Genomic DNA, 16346 nt, shown 5'->3' on the forward strand with positions numbered 1-16346 from the left:
AGCACCTTACAATGTTTTTATGTCCCAAATACAGCAAGCTATTTACCAAGCTATTTTTTGTATAGACATATTACTTGTATTTGATGTACATAAGCCTATTTTTTTGGGTGAATTACATAAATTTTATTCATTAGTAGGTTGGGTCTACATTATTAAAAAAAGTAGTAGATAGCTTGCACCTCCCTATTGTGAAAATGGAAAAAATGCCAACACCCTTGCTTTCATCTTCTGTTATATTTGACTGTCAATTCTTTCACAATGTTATTTGACAATGTAGTCCACACTAAAGACACACAGATGTTGGGGTTTTAGGCTTACCTGAGTTTCGGAACTTACAGCATTACATTACCTAGCTCACAAAAAGAAAAAAAAGACAACACATATTAAGAATCCTGTCCTGTTTTAAATACATATCAAACTGCCTTTTTCTAGGAGGGAGATGGACCTTGCATGCAGTCCGACCAAAGGAATAGTTCTTTATTGCAAGGCTGCCTCTCCTGCAGAGCAACATGCACCGGCTTTGCTATAAGAGACCGGGAGCCACCTGTAAATGCAGCTGTCTCCTTTTCACGACAGTCACAACAGTGGCATAATTACCTTACTTTAGTTACTTAGTTATGTCCAAATCCATTGCTTTATATTCTCACAAAATATCATGCAGTTAGGTTAATTGGCTTCCCCCTAAAAATTTACCTTAAACTCTAATAAGGACATATGACCGTAGGTAGAGACATTGGATTGTGAGCCCCTTTGAGGTACAGCTAGTTACATGACTATGGACTTTTTTAAAAAGTGCTCCGTAGTATGTTGGCACTATATAAATTCCTTGTAATAATAATAATAATAATAATATTATCAGGTTGACTGTCCAGAGCTTCTTTATAAAGTGAAAAACTGTTGGAAAAAGAGTTCTTATTGAGAATTGTGAAACAGTAATATCACCCTTTACAAAATTTCCCTTTGAAATTTTTTTGTTATAGTTTCCATGCATCAGCAAACCTTAAAGACTGGTATTGGTTTTGGAATAAATGGCTCTGTAATATGAAGCTGTATTTGTTCTGCTGCCCAGCAGTTCAGGATGCACAGTTGGCCCAGAGGCAAAAAGGAATGACTTGTGATTGGAGTGAGAAACACACATCCTGCACCTTTTAGGAGGGCTCTGCTATGCTGGTAGAGTGCCAGTCTCTGCCACGTGAGGGCAGTCCAGACCTTTCATTTTGCTGCTGGTGAATTTAGCGGTGTGATAAATGCTTTAATTTTAACATACCCTACAAATCTAAAATTCTGGTTACCAGCATCCTCAGAAAGGGCTACGTTTAAAATATATGGAACAGTTTTGTATTTAAAAGAAAACATCAGAACTCAAATTAGCTTGCTGCTGTATAAACCTTCCTTTTTTTTCCTACAAATCAAATTAGAGCAAATGATATCTTGTTATAGTTTGAGTAAAACAATTACAAGGAACAAGAAGTATTGAATATAATATAAAATGTCATTATGAAATCCCTTTCCTTTCAGATTAACTGCAATAAAATGCATCTGTTCTTTTAATCAAAAGGAAATTTAATTTTACAAATTCTTTCTTACAGATTTGTGTTTCAGTTGGCTGATTTTTGGTGCCAGATTTTTAATTTGTTTTGCCCGGGGTCCTCTATGTTCCCTAATGTAGTACACCGCCACTTTTATTTAATAAAGCTAAGTGCAATGTGCAGTAACCCATAACAGCAAGTCACAATTCATTTCTCATTTGTCTGAACTAAAGTGAAACTGCAGAAAGCTGGAATTTGATTGGGTGGGATAGTTAGTTGCATGTGTTTGCGTTCCGTGCTTCTTTTGTACATAAACATTCACCTGCGTAATTTAATATCTTTACACCTAGGGCTATTTAACAAATACCTTGTGCAATTTGATTTTCCTTTTAGGTTTGTATACTGTTGTCCTGTACTGGATCTGCCTAGCAGAGGGAACAATGCAGAAGCCGAAACGTGGTGGACGTGGTAGTAAAAGACCAGGTACATTTATGTTTTTCTTGATTCTGATAAAGAAAAAATGAACATAGTATGAAAAAAAGTAAACCGCGATCGCTGGCCGCGCGTACTTTCGCGCTTCCAGCGAGCGTGGATTTTATTGATGAATCAGGGGCAGTGAGAGACAAGGCAAAGGAAATAGGAGAGAGAAGAGAAGAAGATAGGGGAAGAGAGGAAGATAAAAAGGAGGGGGAGGAGAGAGGAACAAAAATGGAGAGGGTAGAGAGAGGTAGGGATAGGGGAAGGGAGAGAGGGGAAGACAGAGAAGAAGGGGAGAGTGAGTGAAGGGAGAGAGAAATGGAAAGGGAAGACAGAGGGAAAAGGGGAGGAAGGGAAGGAGAATAGAGGGATAGGAAGAAGGAAAGAAGGGAGAGAGAGGGAATAGTGAGAAGGTTGGAGGAGATAGTGAGAGAGGTTGGGAGAAGAGATAGGGAGAGCACAAGGGAAAGAAGTAGGAAGAGGGAGAGTGTTAGGGAGAAGAGAGGGAGAAGAGAGACAGAAGTGATACCTTTAATACAAATGTCACTTTGTCACTAATTTACTGGTTCGCAGACCCACATACCATGACCTCGAGAATGATATCACCTACCTGCAGACTATCCCATCGCCACAAATCTACATCCACTCGATGTTTCATTTCCCCATACCAGTAATAGTTCTCTCGTCTACCCCATAACATTGCCAATCTTTTACTGCCCTTAGGGACCCTAAACTGCCAACAAATAAACTTCCACAATTCAAGAAAAAGAGGGTGGTAAACTTTCTTTTGCCTTTAAACATCTGCCCCCCCCCCCCACTTCCTGTTGCACCACTATATATATATCCTGCTACTTAATTCCCACACCCCAATAATGCCCCCTATTACCAATCACAGCCCTGAACTACCCTTGACCCAACTTTTATTGTGCTAACTCTGCTTGCTGCTACTTCCTTCCACTCATGTGGGCCTTCTGCCTAGTTCCCTCACTGACTTCTAGCCCCTCTGGACAACTAAAACTTTAATTTAAATCAGCTTCAATAGAAAAGCTTGTCCCCTGATAGCATATTGTAGTGAAAGACCCTTGCTATCAGCATGGAAGCAGTGATCACTCTGCAGAGGTTTAAGGTACCCGTTGCTGAGTTCAACCTCATCATAAACTCATGCTACTTGTTGACTGGAGAATTCTGTCTTAAATTAGCAAAGGGCAGGAAACTGGCTTTTCTATTCAGGGTATTCTAACAATAAGACTTCAATCATCCTTGCTACAGCTTGCTAAGGTTGTTAAGTTAATTGAAATTAAAATATACAGGGTGACATTTAAAAATATTATTTTATGAGCAGTAGATGTCTGAGTTCAGTTTTGAGTATATTTTGAGGTACCATAATTACTCTTAAGCAGGCAGTACTAAGAGCTATAAAATAGTGCAGTAACCCATAGCAGTCTATTTTACTGCAGACAGATCTGTTATTACATTATTTATGAATCATTGCTCTGTATTTGTACACTAAGGTTAGGCAATCAACCCAAGTAATCTTTATGATTTATTTGTGCGGGTTAGAATTTCATAACTAATGCTTTTACTTGTTTGTTGAACCTTATGTAATTATTTTCCTATTCCAGGAACAGTACTGGTTTTATGTAAAATGTCACCCAGGACAGAAATCAAAGGCGAGCTCCCCATTCCATAATATTATAGAAGCTGGAAAAAAAAACTGTGTCAGATGTACTCTTGATGGAGCTTTTGAGTGGTTGATGTCATCATTAGGACTCCCACCCTGAACAATACAAGTTAACTGGAGCACATGTATGCACACAGAAACTGTCTGCAAGAGATCAGCATCATTTAGGTAAAAAAAAGGTATTTATAAAAAACCCAAACCATAGCAATGTTTTATACCAAACAGTGCTTCAATTCTTTATCTAACTAATGTCCATTTAGAGTTTAGATCTATGCTAATAGATGCAGAACAATGCAAGAGTCATGAATTAGTATCATGTCACCAGGATGGTAACAGTCAACTCCATGAAGCCATTATACCACAGCTATTTTACCCATTGTAAAAGTGTAATGATCACATCATGTTTGGTATCATTTACACTTTTTTTTAATTGAAGCATCCCAGGGGCCACATTCGATTGCTCATAAATTCTTTAGTCTAGATTATTCAGTTCAGGTGCACCTTATTTAGCAATAGCAACTAATTGATGGTAAAATATGCACATACATTTACAAACCATGCATTTTTTTTGCAAAGATTTAGAGTGTAAGATCCTTTTAAAAAATCTCCCCCATGAACTTAGGCAAGGACAAATGATATTAGTGCAAATGTACTCAGTAAGATACTACCTAATATCTAAAATGTAACTTCCATAAAAATCTGAGAACTAAAAAATATGCAGAAGACATGTATAGAGAACCCAATTTCAAATGCACTTTCTATACAGTTGAACAAGATACATTTTTATATGTTCCATTTACTATATAGATGCTTCTATTTCATCGCTATATATTTTAGTATACCATGGAAGTCTATGATGCAGTGTCAGTTTCATGATTCCCTTTTATTAATGTGTCAGTCTAGCGTACAAAATGTCACTATGACTAAGTGTGTTGTCATTCTGCAGATGTGTTTTTATAAGAGCATTTCCAATGATAGTCTGAAAGTGATTCCTGCATGGTACTGATTACTTTTGGCAGCCACCAGAAAAGTTTAGTGCTATCAGCAGATAGTATGTGTGGTAGAACAACACCTGTAGCTAGCGTAGACCAAATTCATTTTACTTTTATTAAGCTTGTGGTCAATCCAGAGGATTCCTACTATATTCTCTTTTAAATTTATTACAGTGGACCTTTTTTCATATATAATAATACCATTTATGTGCTTGTGTGAGTATTTTCTTGTGTATTTATGTTTGTGTAAGGTAGAAGTGAAGTGAAAGGTGTAGCTGAAATGAACTGCATTTGTGCATCATTTTTTCTTTTGGGGATTGGGGGAATTTTGAGTTTCAGAATTTTGTTTACTTTTCGGATTACATCATTACTATAAAAGTGCTTTACTTCTCATTTTTTACTATAAGTCCAGTGTACCCATGGCAATTACTGAAGCAATTGGAGAAGTATGCTATTCAGATTAGATTTTGCAACTAATATTGGGAGGTTGTAGTTTCACATTTACCTGTTCTTGAATGTTGTTTTCAGCTCTTGTTTCCAAAATGCATGTCACTTGACTACAAAATTAAGGTGAATTTGCCAGTTTTTTGTCTTGATTTTAGCTGAGGATCCATGCTATCCAGTGATTCCAAGGAAGATAATCAAACCCAAAGGTGTTTTCTTAGTAAAAAGGAAACCCGGCTTAAGCTGGGTCTACATGAATGATTTTAAAAAAGCATATAAACGTTCCTACCGTGTTTACATGCGTTTTTATGCACTTTTACAAGCGTTTTAAAGCTTAACTTTAGAACGCTAAAAAACTTTTAAAAACGCCTATGACGTGTTTTACCGCGAATTGCCGCAATTTTACATAAGCGTTTATAAAAGTTTTACTTTTAACCCTTTCAGGGAATGGGTACAGGGGTACATAAAACCCTTTACTCATTCCCTGAAAGGGTTAAAATATGTGTAAAAAAAATTGGACGAGGCTTTAATGTTAAATTATTTTATTAAATGTGTGTGTTTGGGAAACCCTGATGACAGCTCAAGCATCAGAATTTCCCTTTCCTCAGCCAATCAGGGAGCAGAGCAGTCAGCTGAGCTCTGCTATGCTGACAGCTCCGCTCCCCTGATTACTCCCGCAGCCCTAGAGGAGCTGTGACATGTATTACCGATGCAGAACATGTCTCAGCTCCTCTAGGGCTGCGGGAGTATTCAGGGGAGCAGAGCTGTCAGCAAAGCAGAGCTCCGCTCCCGTTTTCTCGCATTTATCCAGCGTTTTAATTTTTTAAACGTTGCAAGCAACATTTAGGATAACGCTCGAAAAAGGTGAAGAAAACATCCTGGTGTAGATTAGCCCATTGGAATGCTTGGGGACTTCAAACATGGGCTTTAAATGCCTCAGGTTAAACGCTGGGGAAACTGTCCGTGTAGACTATTCCCCAAGAACCCATTGACCATTTGCAAAATAATCTTTGGTGCAATTGGGCCAAAATACAATGTTTGCTTTGTATGTATTATGTTGAAACAACTTTGGGTCACATCTCCTAACAAGACAGAATCATGCTGTAACATTGTGGCAGATACATGGATCTTACAGCATATAGAAGAATGTCTCAAAATTGAATATTGATTGATACATTCTCAGATTCCTTGTTACATTATTCTGGGAAGACTGCCAGAATTGTATAAAAAGAACTGTGTATCCAGTCTTCCAATAAAAACACAAAACAGGAAAGGACAAAATTGTATTTACTACAGCTTCTGTGATGTTAAATTTAGCAGATAGAATTGATATACAGTCAAATGCTTTAGATAATATATAAAGTCACAAATGTCCTTGTGTATTGAACGCAATTATAAAAAATAAATAAATTATAATACACAATTATATATGGTGTTGGGGAGCTTACATTGACATTAAACTAGTCAATCAATTCCTTGCTACGGGTGAGTAAACAGAATCCAACTTGTTTTCTATACAGTGTAAAGAGGTGTATTGATTTTAGTTCTGCTTTGCTTGTGTTTCTGGCTCACTTCTAGATAAGAAACCCGAAGAATATTTGTTTTCTTAAAGCATGTTTATTGTCTGAACCTTTTATTCCTTCATTCATTCCTATAATCATTCATTGACTGTAATAAAACTGAATAATTTGTCTAGATTTTTTTCTTTTTTTTTTTTTATAAATGTAGAAATGTTCTTTAAGTTTATTTTCTTAAGATTTCAAGTATGTGAATCGCATGTATGAAAGGGATGATTCAGCTTGGGTGAGAGTTTCTATGTAAACTGCGAAATACACTGTTAAATTACATCAGTGTTTCTTTACCATGGTTTTGTTGAACATTAGGGTTCCTCCAGAGGTTGCTAGGGGTTCCTTGAGCAATGAGCAATTTCTGACTCTTAGGTCAGTTTACTTGACACCAATGATCTTTTTGGCTATCTATATGGGGGGCAATTTTTCCACTGGCCAGCAATGAAACAGGACTTCTTCCCACTGACCACCATGCTAATGTACTATGAGCTAGTATACTGTAGTTTTTGTTAGGGTTCCCCAATACCTGAAAGCCCTTTTACAAGGGTTACCCTGTGTTACAAATGTCAATAAACACTGGATTACACACAGGCAGGCTACATTGCCAGCTATAAGGAATTGTATTGGCAGGCAATACTTGGCATTGCAAGACCAAGTTTTGATGGGCACATCTGGTCTTTGAATAACATCTATTTTGTATGCAATCCATCTAAGCCCTCTATTTAAGACCCCATCGCTTCTTTTCTCTTGTTTCATTTTTTTGTCATAGATAAAGCTGGATTCCAGCCAGATGTAAAAGGCTTGCAATCCATATAGAGCAGAGCTCGCACAGAGGAAGGAAGCACCACAAAAAGCATACAAAGCGTGCTTTTGTTTGCTGATCTATCTGAGTATGCATGTAGACAGTAGTGTTGACGACCATTGCTACTGAAAATTTGATTGCAATTTGCAGTGGTCACAGTTCATAGCATTGCATTATTTGGGTGCTCTGTGATGCCCCTGGCTGGTAACTAGAAATCTAATATGTATCTTGTGTGACATCTATTTAAAAGAATGGGATCGATATATTTTTATATACACACCAATCCTGCAACATGCTAGTGTTGGAAACAATCATGTGATGTTTACATATAGACTGTATTCTTTTTAGATGCAAGAAGTGAAAATAAATCTTCTCAATGGGCCACAGAGGGCAACCTTTCCCCTTTCCATCCCCAAAAAATAGCAGGTCATAACTATTTTCCACGCTCTAAAATAATAAAAAGCAATGTTTGGCTTTATACACACTTTTAACATTCAAAGTGTTTATTGGAAACAAATTATCTTTTTTTCCAATGTTCTATTGTTTTCTATGTCATGAGCACTGACAAAGATTAAACACATTTCTTATCCCATGCCTCCTGGTTGTGTTATATTAGATTCATCTTGATGTGGGACTACCTGACTAAATACAAAATGATATTAAATGGATAGAATAGTCCTCAACTCCATTATTCTTTCTAAATATCTATTTGATTATTTTTGTCAATCGTTCTCAACATTTTTATCTCAAAAGAACACTTAAATGTATTTTCATGACTCAATGAAACCCTGCTTATTTAAAAAATTTTGGGATGAGTGGGAAACTTTCCACTTATATTATTAGTTTGTGGAAAAATACTCCCTTACAGAGGTATTAAAAATTCCACTCTTACATGCACATAGAGGTGGTCTAGTTGTTCAGTCCACAGTCAATTCCAACTAAGAATGTTAGATTGTTTTGACTTTGAGTCAGAACTCGGAGTTTGAGCTTAAATGGTGTTCCATTATCATGCTCAAGGCAAAATCAGAGCTTGAGATAGCTGAAAGAAACAAATAGGAGTTTAAACAAAACTGCTGGTTAGGGACTGAGCTTGGACAAAATAAGCACAGATAGAAGCTACAGTTCTTGAAAAGTTAGTGGAAATTTAGCTTAAACTATACCTTTTGGATCTGAATCCAGAATTCACCAAACTTTAAGTATCAGGAAAGTGGGAATTAGCACAAGTAAGCAGCCAAACAATGGTAGTGGACAGAAATAGGGTCCTTTTAGACATCTTTCCATGAGGTAGCAAGAAGTTTGTTCAGCCAAGTGCACAGTGAACATGATTATTTACCCTGGAGCCAGGGTAACACTGCGTTTTCTGAAACACTAATATCCACTTTCTTTGACTGCATAAGTTTTAGATAACTCCTTTTGTTTGCCCACAGTATACCTGTTATTCTGGAAATATAGACATTTTGTGTGACACACAGAAAATAGGAGCTCAAGAGCTAGAAAAGTTGTGTAATAATGGACAACAATCATTCAATCCAAGGCTAGAAGATGGCAGTTTTGAGGAAGAAAGCATTGACAGTGGCACAATTGGTTTTTGTTATCTTGGTCCCGCAGCTGCTTTTGGTGGGGGCAGTAGTGGCAGTGCAGGTGATGGTAATGGTGGTGCTTAAGGCTGTAATGGTGCTGGTGGTAGTAGAATATTACAAATAAACCGATAATTAAAAAACAGGTAGACAAGTAGCACTTGTTGTCAATTTTTGGTCATGAGTCAGGGTTAAACAATGACAATTATATTGTTCTTGACAAGAAATGGGAACTGGGTGAGAATGATTAGGAGAACAGTGACTGGGATAAATTGGAAGATACAGTGCTGTAACAACCTCTTGTACTGTCCTGAAAGCTTCAAGTCATGGGGGTTTAGGTATGCCAGCTCCTGATTATGTATCTTTTGCTGTGTGCGACATATGTAAACCCAGAGTAAGACATGGATGGCCAGGAATGCATTATTCAACATATTCTCTTTTCAAACACATAAAAAAAGCAATTTCTGTTAATTTGAAAAAAATAAAATAAAATGGAAGATAAGACAGAGGTTTTTTTTAGGCAAACAGAGTATTGTAATAATGATAGATTCACAGAATCCAATACAGTACAGTAGTGCATTGAGTAGTGCATTCAAGCCCCTTTTTCTAGGGTTAATTTATTAAAAAAGAGATAGAAGGAATAGATGACAAAAGGGAAAAAGTGTTAAAGGTTTTTTTTATCACAAGATAAGATGCAAGACAAATGTACCTGTTTATATTATTAAAGTATATAATTAAATGTCTATAAAATATATAACACAAACAAGTTTTTATGTAATAATTTAATGTGTGATGTAATGCATTGTGTATCATATAGGTTCAAATTGTCTAATCATGGAAAAATAATTCAGTATAAACAATATATACAATATAAATTAGGTAGCATTTCCAGAATGTATATTTTTTGCTTTTCCTCCTCTTCCCATGCATGTCCAGAAAGTATAGCAGGTTGCCATAATGCTGCAGAGGTTGCACCTTCCACCCAAGCATCTGGGAGGCATAACAGGAAAGACTGCTCGGAAAGGGTAGGAGAATCCCATTGAGTCTGTATTTAAATGCATGTCACAGATATCCTAGCTAGTGACGTCACTTCCAGAAGCGGGAGGAGTCAGCTTTGCACGAGGGATACAAACATCCTGTTCCTGGGTATTTAGGGGGGAGGTGAGAGTTGAGCAGTCTTTTCAGATAAGTAAAAAGGAGCACAACTGGCTATCCACAGTGAAGTAAAGAAGAGATTTATTAATGAAGGAGATAGATGGAAATCCATGAAAAATGAGGGGAAATTTGATATCAAGACAAATTGTCTATATCAACAGTTTGGCTTTCAGCTTGTATTGGCATCATCGACTGAAAGGGCTATATTATTAGCACTTTGAAAACAAAAAGATTAAAAACGCATTGGAGACTTTTAGCAGTAACAAAAGCCTTTCTGCAAACACTGTCTAATCCAGCATTAGAGAGTCTCCATGTTTTCATCTTCAATATGAAGACGTCGTAATGTCACAGTAATAAATAATAAAAAATATAAATCCTGAAACATAATTTGCATGTTGACTTCATTTTACGGCAGGCCCATACTATACTAAAAACAGCCCCCATGTATTTATGAATAGTGCTGACACTTTTTAAATTTAAACACAATAGTGAATATTCTACATTGCTTCTTCGGCTGTCATACATCTTGCTTAGGCCTTCTTTGGCTGGGAGAGATTAAAAGAAGAGGAAAGATGTAACACCAAAGCAAATGTGGGTGCTAGACTTGGAGGAACGTTTTCATTTGCAGCACTATGTGCTTCCCTTTTGCAGGGCATTAGTTATTCTGATTTACAGTCCATGAGCTTTTAGATAAGCAACTAGAGTAGATGAAGAAATTGGTCCCAGAGCTTTCTAGACTCGTACTTCTTTGTACACCACAAATATGAACCAAGTATGAAAAGGCTATTCTCCATGTACTCATTAATGTTCCTAGCAATTTTTTTAAAAAAATGCGTATGTACAATCTAAAACTACATGACTATGGAGACACAATTCAACATGTAGATATGTGTAAAACTTTAAATATCCCAAATGCGTAAATGGCCAAAAAACATTTTTGCAGCTAAGGGTCATCACAGCCTTTACTTTTACTAATAGTAAATACATTTTAAAAAATAATAAATAATCCAATACAACCTATATATGGGGCTTAAGTTCTTGAAGGCACAATTGTAAGAACAACACAACTGCATTTGAGAAACCACGTATGCGGTCTCCAGCCACATCACACTGCCATATGGACAACTCATCATCAGTATATGGCAGATACTGTCCTTAATTAAACAATTACCATATGATGATATGACAGTCATATGATACGGCATATTCAATACATCAAAATTACTTCTTATTATAATTATTTTGCATTTATATAGAGAGAACATTTTATGCAACACATATTGTACAAAATGCATTGAAACATTTTTTTTGTAACAGTAAAAGTAAACAAAAAATTCCCATACCTCAAATTTCTTCCATGTTTTGTTTTTCTTACATTTTTTCATGTCTTTTGGCTGACAATGGTTCCTCCTTCTCCCCTCTGACTCTTCATGCTGGTTGGTCCCCAAAGGTGCTGTAAGCTCCCTGCACTCACAGTATATTCTCAATATTCCACTGGATGTTATTCAGCTAAGAAGACTTGGGACATCTTTTGGTAAAGAGGTACTGCTGAGAACACCTCTGGAATGGCTGTCAGTATTGTGGCCAGACCTGCCAGGCTGGGAGACATTTCTAAAAATAAAAAATAAAGACCAGAGTTGGGATTCAAGCTAACCATAATCACTTATGATAAGTCATTACACGAGCACATAAATGCTAAAATAACAGACACAAGTATTCTTGCAACTTGTAAAGGAGACAGGCTAAATCTACAAGGTAGAAGCTCGTTTTAAATTGTTATGAAGACATACAGGACACTGGAGTTTGTGTGCAGCAAATGACTTATGCTTATAGTATACCAGAGAAAATATGTTTTCAGACATAAGTAAAATGGGATGAATTATAAATAGGATACAATCCAGCTTTTCATTTGTTTTTTTCTGCTTTTGAAATGAATAAAAGAACAGAAAAATATTGGTGCCTCAATGGAATTAGCTCCATCATGCATAAACATCAAGCTGCTGATAATTAAATATTAACAATTGCGTTTATTCATTATTTGCTGTGCCTTGTTTCATATATAATTTTCAGTGAAACAAAGCTCATATTTAGGCATGAGCTTTAATTAGGCTCCATTACTAATTTAGAATCTTCAAGCAAATACAGAAAGTGTTCAGCAATTGGGTATTGATTCAGTCTGGGGGAGTCAGCTGTTTCGGTGGGCTTCTTGCCTCAGCACTTTGGCCCCATTACAAAGTACACACAGTTTATCTAAATGCCGTTGTCTTATTGGCATAGTTTGTAAATGAATAACTCTACACCTTTCCACTGATCGTTACTTTAGTTCCAGGCTGGATTAATTCACTGCACGGCACTGAGCCAGGTGTCTGTTACTACCATTTTAGAAAATGAGAAAGTAAAATGAAACAAAGCCTCAGTAGCATAGTTTGCAATTAACTTTTTTTCCTAAGTGAAAAGCAGTGGTGCGATTGAGTCAAACATGAAGATTTTACATTTAAACTGACTCAAGGGACATAGTCAATCCACTAGCGGCTGTAATTTGCAACTTAGAATACATTGTGTGCAGCTGGTGAGCCCACCAGTAAAATCTCAAAAGTTGCTGGAATCCTTTTTTTTTAATGTCCCTGATATGGAGTCTCTAACAATGCATGCCAGGGTGTTGGTCAATGCATTCTCCACCCACATAGAACAGAATCATGTCACAAAAAAAGATGCAGTATTACCTAAAAGCACATATGAGTAATATACTAAATCTGGCTGAAATATGTTGATAACACAGACTAAAGGTAAACTGAATAAACATTACAGCGTCATTTTTGTACAGGTTGTGTTCTTGTAAATGAATCAATCAGGGGTTTAACTATCACTTGTTGACACCTGGATTTGCAGGATGACTTGGGGATGGAGGAAAAAAGGGCCCACAGGCTGTAGTGTTGGTAGTTTTTGTAGTTTCCTCTTTGTTCATGTGCATTTGGAAAGGGATGAGGAGCAGTACAGGAGGGATCATAAAGCAGACCTGGCACAAATCTTAAAAATAAAACCAATGTGCCAATAGACAGGTTGGGCTTTTGTTAAAATTGGCAAGTATGCACATTTGCACATTATGGCACATAGTTTGCCTCCAGGGAGGTGAGATGCATCTCTGCTGCTACTTTTAAGTTCCTATGAATTTTGTTTTTTGGCCATTGGGCAGACAGTGATAATTGGGCAGACAGTAATAAGTGACAATAACTCCAGCAAATGCATTCAGCAGTTATAGTATCCCCAGGTGGCGCAAGACCCATTTACCTCTCCTGCCTGTGTTCACTGAATATAAACCACCCAATGTGCACAGACAATAAAAAACTGCTAGGGAAATAAAATACATTTTCTGCATGTCTCCTCTGTCATAAAAATTAGTGTTTTTTCAAACCCAAATGAATAAAACTCAGCGTTTATAAGCATCCCTTGGAGATGTATGGCCTCCATAAAAAATTGGTACAACGTGTGCTATCATTACAAATATTACCATATACCAGAATATGATATCTGTTTCTGATATTGCTGTAGTGGTCTACTCTTCTCTGAACTCTTTTGTATGTGATCTCATGATCTTGGAACATGCCTGCTTCTGATGCTGCAAAATGCTTTGCAACCTACTTCTAAATACAAAGCCTTTTAAAACCTTTCAAGTTTAAATGTATTAGGATAGCATGGAAAAAGAAAAGAAGTTAAACAGCACATGCATCATTTTGCCTGCCTCTTATTTTTAGGTGGTCTGTGATATCTGATTGTGGTGGCTAATAATGTTGAAATTATTTGACTTTTTATTTCCTAGCACACTTGCAACATTTTTAACATAGCAATATTGTGTTCATTCATTGCCTGGGATTGCTTTTCACTCCACTGTCCATGGTACTGAACCTGAACAAAGATTGAAGTTCAAAATTTATGTTGAGTATCAAGAAAAATTGAAACTATTCTTCTGATTGGGATTCTATTGCATAGGATCTATATGTTTACTAAAAATACTGTTTCAGTGGATGTTAATTCGTCAGATAAATGATCTGTAAAAGTAACTTTAGGTTGGTGGTGACATTCTCCACTGTAAAATATGAAACGTACATGACAGAAATGTGACATATACTGTATTTGCCTATGTATAGGATGCACCCTGATTTTGGGACCAGAAATTTGTAAAAAAATAATAATATTATATTTACATAAATTATATTATATAATATTATAATTTTATTACATACATTTTATGACAAAAAGTAAATTTTTTTTTACCAAAGTTATAATTTATTTATCATAGAATCCAAACAACTCCTCATCACTGTCAAAACGCTCGTCCATATGTGTCTGATGACGAATCCCTGTCTTGTCCTCATCTGTGTCTGATGACGAATCCCTGTCTTGATATTTTGCCTCATCCTCAATTCCATCTCTGGCATTTGAAATGCCATACTTCTTAAATGACTTGACAACAATCTCAGTCTTGACATTATCCCAGGATCTTTTCACCCAGGTACAAACTTCTCCTATAGTTGATTTCTTCACTCTTCCTGCTGGTGTCAATTTGTCCCCAGAATCCTTCATCCATTGGGTCCATTCATCTCTCATGTGTATTGCGGCTGGACACGCAAACCACAGCCAACTCCAAGAATCCTTTTGTCAAGTTTTATTGGTAGTCATAAAACAAGGTAGGGGTTAATCATAGATGATCAGTCCGATAAGCGCGGTACAGGAGGGTAAGACAAAGGCAAGTCAGGAACAATCCGAGGTCAGGGCAGACAGAGTTCAGGCAGAATCAGGTATCAGACCAGGACTCTATTGGTAATGACACAACAGGTCAATATGAACCAACACAGAGAATGCACCCAAGCACACTGTACTCACAGAGGCTTATAGCGGGCAATGGTGTTCAGGACAGGTTCTCCTTAAATGGACAGAGTGCCCAAGGACCTTGCGCCACCTGGCGCTATTTGATAGGATAACTGAATACCCAGCGACCGATTGGCCGCAGGGATTCAAACTAACTATGTCTGGGGGGTATAGGAGGCACGCGTGGTAGCGTGCGCACCTCTTTCCACAGCACCCCTGGGACGTGCCCTACTTTGCACATTCCTAGGAGTGCTGAGAACAAGACTTTCTCTGTTCACCTCCATAGGGATGCTGGGGATGCCGCCTGGCCGAACAGTAGTTCGGCCAGAACAGATACCTCCTCCTGCAGGGAGTGACACACTGCGAGCAGGGCAGCAGCCTCGGCCATGCTGCCTGCTGCAGCGGCGCCTCCCTCTGCGGCTGTGATCCCCAGGGATGCGGCGGGCTCGCTGGACAGGTAAGTTCCTTACATCATGGGAGCTTTGAAGGGTTTGTTAATGTTGACATCAACTGGTTGAAGCCTCCAGGTATGACGGCAGGTTTTGTTTTCTTCTCTGCAGCAATATTCTTTGTGTTTTCTGTTATGTGTACCCTGAACTGATCAAGCACCAATAGGGCAGGTTTGCATAAGAATCCACATGGTCTTCTGCTTCAAACTTTCTGAAACCAGATCCTCATCCCATCCTAATCCATCCAACCCTTGTCATGAACATGGACAATCACTCCTCGAGGAATGTCTTCTTTTGGCATTTTTTTGCGTTTAAAAATCAGCATAAGAGGCAGCTTGGTTCCATCGGCACAACAATCTAGAACAACTGTATAATGGCTCTTTTCATGTCCACTTGTCTTCACAGTTACAGTCCTCACCCCTTTCTTTTCAACAGTTCTGTTACTTTGTACATCAAATTGAAGGGGGACTTTGTCCATATTTGCAATCTGTCCCAACTCAAACTGATGTGTCTTCTAACTTTGAATGACAAAAGGATGAAGTTCAAGGACCTTCTGCTGATAGTTTTCAGGCATCTTTTGGGCAAGTCTGGTGCGTGTACGTATGCTTAGTCCATGTCGTTTCATGAACTTAAAGCACCAATTGTGTCCTCATTTCAATTCAGTAACTTTTTTTCACCAGCAATTTTTCTTGCCTCATGCTGAACCATCTTTGTGGACACAGGAATTCTGATTTCTCTTTGCTCTTCAACCCATATCTTCAATTCCCTCTCCATATCGAGCCATTTTGCTGACCTGCTTCTCATGG

The sequence above is a fragment of the Pyxicephalus adspersus genome, chromosome 1 (genome assembly GCF_032062135.1).
Source record: "Pyxicephalus adspersus chromosome 1, UCB_Pads_2.0, whole genome shotgun sequence".
Classification (NCBI taxonomy): domain Eukaryota; kingdom Metazoa; phylum Chordata; class Amphibia; order Anura; family Pyxicephalidae; genus Pyxicephalus; species Pyxicephalus adspersus.